The 7,152-nt window shown below is 34.5% G+C and overlaps 1 protein-coding gene across 1 annotated transcript in view; it reads right to left on the bottom strand.

Moving 5' to 3' along the window:
• CSMD1 (CUB and Sushi multiple domains 1) overlaps nucleotides 1-7,152 on the bottom strand; it is a 972,765-nt gene that overhangs the window by 747,469 nt on the left and 218,144 nt on the right. The window lies entirely within an intron of this gene.

The following is a 7,152-nucleotide window of genomic DNA, read 5'->3' on the forward strand; positions in this document are numbered from 1 at the left end:
ACTGTTGCAACCATTTTTTAATATCTTCAGTAAGATCTTACTTGCATGTGATATTAATGATATTGTTCTATAATTTCCACATTCTGTGGGATAACCTTTCTTTGGAATGGGTACAAATATGGATCTCTTCCAGTCAGTTGGCCAGGTAGTTGTCTTCCAAATGTCTTGGCCAGGAGGCTGTCTTCCAAATCTCTTGGCACAACCAAGTGAGTGCCTCCAATGGGGCATCCATTTGTTGAAATAACTCAATCAGTATTCCGTCAATTCCTGGAGCCTTGTTCTTCACCAATTCTTTCATTGCAGCTTTGACTTCCTCCTTCAGTACCATCACTTCTAGATCATATGCCACTTCCTGAAATGGATGAAGATCGCACAGTTCTTTTTGGTACAGTGACATTGTGTATTTCTGCCATCTTCTTTTGATGTTTCCTGCATCATTCAATATTTTGCCCATAGAATCTCTCAATATTGCAACTCAAGGCTTAAATGTTTTCTTCAATTCTTTCAGCTTGAGAAATGCCGAGCATGTTCTTCCCTTTTGGTTTTCAGACTCCAGGTCTTTTCACATTTCATTATAGTAATTGGTTTTGTCTGCTCGAGCTGCTCTTTGAACTCTTCTGTCCAATACTAAATGTATTAGAGCTTAAATTCTAAAGAACTTGGCTCTGTGGAAAACTGTGGTATACAGTAGGAGTGCTAACTCCATTTTGAGTCTTGGCATAAATCCAAACACAAGTTCTTTCTGACCTTCAAACCTACATTGTGGCTATGCATTGACAAGTTCTAAGACAAATGTAAGGAAAGGCAGTTTTTCCTCAGGTAGAGTGTGGTTGAAAGTAGATTATGCTCACACTAAGTATTAGGGGACTATCCTGGATGTGTCTTTATCAAATTTAAATTAAGAGGTTCTGGTAATGTCTTGTAGCCACCTGGTGGCTATGACTCAGGCCCCATGGTTATGAGTTGTATCTGGACCACCATTTAGCCAGGTAATCAAACCCCAGAACTAATCATGTAGCCCTTTTTATTCTTCAGTTATTATGTATCCCAATTATGGTCCTTTGCCCACTTCTGTAGTCACACCTGTAACAGTAAGGAATTGATCTACACAAATCATGATTTATGATGATTCTCTCTGTTTTTCAATCATATGTAATTAGCCCTATGGCCATAACTCAGTGGACTCCATTCAGCTTTCTGTACTGCTGACATGTGGATTGTTTCCTCATCCTGGATGATTGTCTTTGTTTTGTCTTTGCCCTGTTTAAGGTTTAATAAAAATGTCTCTATTGAACCTGTTTGAGTTTGGGATCTTATTTCCCATATTACATAAATAATGGATAAAATTGTCATTAATAGAGGAACAAATAAATTAAAGACATTTAACATAATTTGAGATAAAATATTAGCAAAAAATAGAAGTGTTCTTAATAAATGAAGGATAAATCATATACATATAGTGTGTAATTTTTCACACATTCAGCTCTACTTGACTTTTCTGTTTTTTTATTCATATATTCTCCCGCTCTTTCCCTTTGTTCAATCAGTTAAGCTACAAGATCTTTGTCGCTGTTTTAAAAAATAAAAATAAAATAACTGATTAACATTGACATATATACCAGTAAAATTTATATCTACTATATATCTAAAAATAAAAATGCATTTTATAAGATTTTGATAAATATTTTATGATCCATAATTATGATTGAAAAATAATTATGTTTGAAAAATGTTTTGAAGTATAGGAACATGACTTTGGACCAATTTAATATGGAAACATATCAAAGGTTTTTATTTAACTCAGTAATTAATAAGGGAAACAATAAAGAAGTCTTTTAAAAAGAGTTTCATAGGAGAATTCAAAGAATATACATGTATTTTAAAAAAAAATGTCTATTGAGTCTCTTCATATTCATAGCAACCACAAGCATAGGCAATCAGAAATGCTAAAATGAATTTGCTAATAAATGCAAAAGTGGTCACTAGCCACAGGACTATACTCAATTATGTGTTTTCCAGACAAAAATCATCTCCATTTCAGTAGACAAGAATCAATTGAACTGCTATCCATTTTCTATGATTTACAAAGTTTTAAAATAGCTCAAAGACAATGAGAGTCACAGCTCCCTATGGAATTAGTTAACTACAAAGAGTATGTTAGACAATATCTAGTATTTCATTGAAAGAACACCTAGTAATCTTGTCTGCCCAAATCAGTTTTAAACTTTTTCCTGACAATATCTTAAAAGTAAATTTATTTTTTGTTCAATTGTCCCTAAACAATCCAAATTTAAAAAAATAATCATTTTTACACCACTATATATCATTTTTACAGCACTATATATTTTGTTAGGAGCTCTGGTAGCATAGTGCCTAACGCACTTGACTGCTAACCAGAAGGCTGGTGGTTCAAACCCACCATCCACTCCTCAGAAGGCAGACTGGGCAATCTACTTCAGTTGTGATACTGCCTCGGCAACCCAAGGAGGGGTCACTATGAGTCAGGGCCAACTTGACAGCACATAATAACAGCAACAACAATATATTTTGTTAATTCTTTAAAATTTGGAAATTATATTTACAGAAAGGATATACAACTTTGAAAATTTCAAGAATTCTGTGAAACATAAATTTGCTTTATTCTGAATGATCACTGTACATTTTCTTAGATTCTGACTTATAAATAGCAGTTTCTTCCCAATAAGTGATTTTATTTCACTAAAAATATCTGAAAAGATTTAAAAATACAATTTTCTGGGTATTTTGATTGCATAATTTTCAATACAGAGTCATTTTTATGATAATATAATTTTGTGAGGACTTACTGAAAAGACTTCTTGTGACTATAAATTGCATTCAAATTTTAAAAATTTCTTTCTAATTTTGTTAAAAATGACCTCACATTGTAAGTGATTTATTAAAAGTATGTCAGTATACTTACATATACACATAAAATTAACATATGCACAAATGACTTGTTAAACACATTAGTTTTAGTTCATAAATTTTTATTAAAAAATTTCATATTAATAACAGTATTTTATCTTATCAGGTACACATACATCATCCTTGGACAAAAGAGAACCGTGGAACAGAATTTCAAATTCTCATGAAAACCAGAAAGCTGGAAGCCATGGAAGCTAATAGACTCTGAACTGTCATCCTTAGGTAAACTTTAAACCTTGCATGTGAGTAAGAGTACCTTAAACTAATTTGGGACTCACTACATGAGATGATGGCTATCCTAAGATGTGAGACTAATAAACACTCCATTTTGAATCAAAAGGAACCTCTGGATTACAACCTGCTATTCACTGTACCCTGAGAAAATTACTTGCTAATCAACTTCAGAAAACAATGTAATTTTGTTTGCTTACAGGTTTTGTTTGCCTCTGAGCAAGCCAGGTCCAAAAGAATGTTCAGAATAGGAGGTTACCAAAACAAAACTTTAAGATTATGCATGGTTCTATAGTCATACAAGGAGCCTGCCATAATTGTTTTAAAGCCAGATACATTCAATTTAATTACTTTGTAACTTTTAAAAACAATGTATGTAATCTCCTACCAATCATATGTCCCATCACACAATTTTGTAACTATTACCTAATGTCAACATATTACTGAATTTCCTTATATGCTCTTACGTGAACTTTTTGAATTGTCTTCTTCTGGGTAACTTAATTTAGAATCCTCTGGATTTTGTGATTCCCAATTTGCAAGCTGCCTTACACTTCAATGAAAGCTCTTCACTTTTTCAACCAGACTCTTCTATTTTTACTCTAGGACATAAGAAACTGTCTTCTGAAGTCACCATTAAAGCAAACAATAACAAACAAACAAAAATTGTCATTGAGTCAATTTCGACTCAGTGACTCTTTGGGAAAGAGAGGGTTTCCAAGGCTATAAATCTTTACAGAAGCCAACTGCCACATCTTTCTCCCACTTAGCAGATGGTGGACCCAATCCACTGAACTTTTTGTTAGTAAGCCAATGAGTGAACCACTACACCACTGTTGTTGTGTTGTTATGTGCCATCGAGTCGGACCCGACTCATAGCGACCCCTCCTCGGGTTTCCGAGGCAGTATCACTACAGAAGTAGGATTGCCCAACCTTCCTTCCTAGGAGTGGCTGGTGGGTTTGAACCACCAGCCGTCTGGTTAACAGGCAAGTGTCTTAGCCACTATGCTACCAGAGCTCCTCCTTAAACCAAACAAGTTAGTTATTAGTAGGAACATTTGCCTTGAGCATTTTTTTTTTAAGAATTATGTATGTGTGACCAAACTGACAACAGCAACTCAAAAGATTGGATGAGAAACTATACTTGAAGATTGATAATTGAGTATTTTTACCTTATTTTTCAAAAAATGTCTCTCAAATTCTGCACATCCACAGATAATCACCTCATATGGATATGAAAGCTGGACAACGAATAAGGAAGATCAAAGAAGAGTTGATGCTTTCAAGTTGTGGTCTTGGCAAAAAATACTGAAAGTGCCATGGACTGTCAGAAGAACTAACAAATCTATCCTAGAAGAAGTACAGCCAGAATGTTCCTTGGAAGCAAGAATGGCCAGACTTCATCTGACCTACTTTGGTCATGTTGTCATAAGGAACCATTCCCTGGAGAAGAATATCATATTTGGTAAAGGGGAGGGTCAACGGAAAAGGAAAAGGCCCTCAAAAAGATGGATTGAGATAGTGACTGAAATGATGGGCTCAGGTATATCAAGGATTGTGAGGCTGGCACAGGGCCCAGCAGGGTTTAGTTCTGCTGTACATAGGGTCACTATGAGTTATAGCTGACACGAAGGCACCTAATTGCAATAGCATTTTGGCCTGATTTCTGTATTAATGTATAATTACTACCAACAGATTCTGATAAACTGAAGTATTAAAGCATTTATAATCTCTCTTCTATGGAATATTTTCAACATTTTAGTGAGGCTGTTTCCCAATTTTCAAATTGTGGGTTAATAAACTTTAATTAATTTCTCTATATTGGTTTTATTTCAATAGGAGAAAATCTTTCTATTAGTGAAATACATGATACATGTCTAGTAATAATAGAAGTACTGAATCTGTCAATTTTACACTTTATCATACATAACCCAAAAAGAAGAATTGAACATGCTTACAAGCCTGCTTCTATTTAATTTTATAAGTCAAAACTTCTTCTTTTTTTTTTTTTTTTTCCCTTAGCCCCATATGCCTGTCTATTTGGCTGGAAGCCACAGGCTTGGGTTCAATTCCAGACCTGAAGAGTAGGTAGGGTCATAGTCTCAAGGGTCTCACTAGGCTTTATCAGACCACCAAATCTGGTCTTTTTTTGTATGGTTTTGAGTTTTGTTCCATGTTGTTCTCCCACTCTATCCAGGATCACCAGTACCAATCTCCCTGTGAGTGGTAGACAGTGGTAGCTGGGCACCATTTAGTTCTTCTGGTCTCATGGTCAAATAGGCTAAGTATCACATGATCTACCAGTCCCTTGTACTAATTGTATCCATGTATTTTTGGTTTTCTTTGTTCTTCTTTGCTCTGGATGAGGAGAGACCCATCATTGCTTCTAGACGGCTCCTTGCAAGCTTTTAACATATATTTCTACTCACCAAAGTAGGATATAGAACAATGTTTTTGTGTAGTATGTTATGTCAATTGAGCTTGATGTGTTCTGAGACCATGATCCTGTGCCCAGAGATCCAGCTACTCACTTCCTTTGGGTAGTTGGCTGTGGCCAAGAAGTCACCTCAACCTTGCCCCTTGTCAGCTCTACCATACACCTGGACATTCTTACAGTGCATATGAATACACATGTAGAAATATTATCTGCTAACCCTATACATGTTCATGGGCACACTTAGTTATTAATGTAAAGAATATGGAGGTGTGTATCTAAAATGCTTTGTGTTTTTATGATTTTTATTTTTTGCCACTTAAAATGGATAGTCCAATATATAATCATTTTAGTTTCCTTGAGGTCAGAATATTTTGAAAACTATTTTTCTTCTTTTATATTCTAGTCAAAGATTTCCCCTCTAACCTGCTTCGCCCTTAACTTTTTGCAAGCTGTAGAAATAAACAGGGAATCATGCAAGAGATTGTAGTGTATTGTAAGTGACTGAAATTAAGCCTCACTGGCTACGGACAACCTTTAGAATGAAAATATAAAAGTCCGGGTTTTGTCCACTAAATCTCTGAAGATTTTAAAGTACCAAGAGGCTTGTTCATGTATTTATTTGGTTACTGTGGGGGTGTGATGGGATATCTTTCTTTTTTAGTGGAAATAGAGAGAGGGAAGTCTATTTAATTAATGAAAAAGAAATACTGTTGCTTTTAGTTGCTGTCTAGTTGATTTCCACTTGTGAAGTCCCTGGTTGGTACAAATGGCTAAACACTAAACTACTACACAAAAGACTTGTGGTCAGAACCACCCAGAGGCTCCTCAGGAGACGTGTCTGGTGATCTGCTTCCATAAATGTCACAGCTTTGAAAACTCTATGGAGCAGTTCTACTCAACACACATGCGGTCATTATGAGTTTTAAGAACAAATAAATTAATAAAAATTTACACATGTATATGCTGATTCATTAACAAATATGTATATTTTGCATACATATATATTCATATTTGTGTATATATGTACATACATATATATACCTCTACTGCATTATAGCAAACTATTTATCATGGTCCTCAACAATATCTCAAAGATAAAGCTAACCTCTCTGATGTCCCATTCCCTTTTCCACAGTCACTATAATTTACAACTCCAGAAATAAAAGCATGTTTTCCCTAGACATACTTAAATAGAGTTTTCTTTCAAACATTATATAGATTTATATACCTTTCCTGAAGAAAATAAGAACCTTTACACACAAATATGTAATATCAGAGCTTAATTGAATTGAATCTAGTCAAATATAAGGTTTTTTTTTTTTTTAAGTTATAATCCTAAGTACTTCTCATAATCACAATTATTTACCTTGGTCATAATCAAAACCACTATCTCTCAATAATAAATAAAGTGCCAAGGTCCACAAGTATGCACACCTTTCATAGCTTACATTTTATAATTAGTGTCAGTCTTTATTTTAACATAGTGATAAAACACATCGCGGTATGCCAAGCTTTTAAGAAGTTAAAAGTTCTCATT

This window comes from Orycteropus afer, unplaced genomic scaffold, assembly GCF_000298275.1.
Source record: "Orycteropus afer afer isolate SDZICR_OR568_19922 unplaced genomic scaffold, OryAfe1.0 scaffold00125, whole genome shotgun sequence".
In the NCBI taxonomy this organism is placed as follows: Eukaryota; Metazoa; Chordata; class Mammalia; order Tubulidentata; family Orycteropodidae; genus Orycteropus; species Orycteropus afer.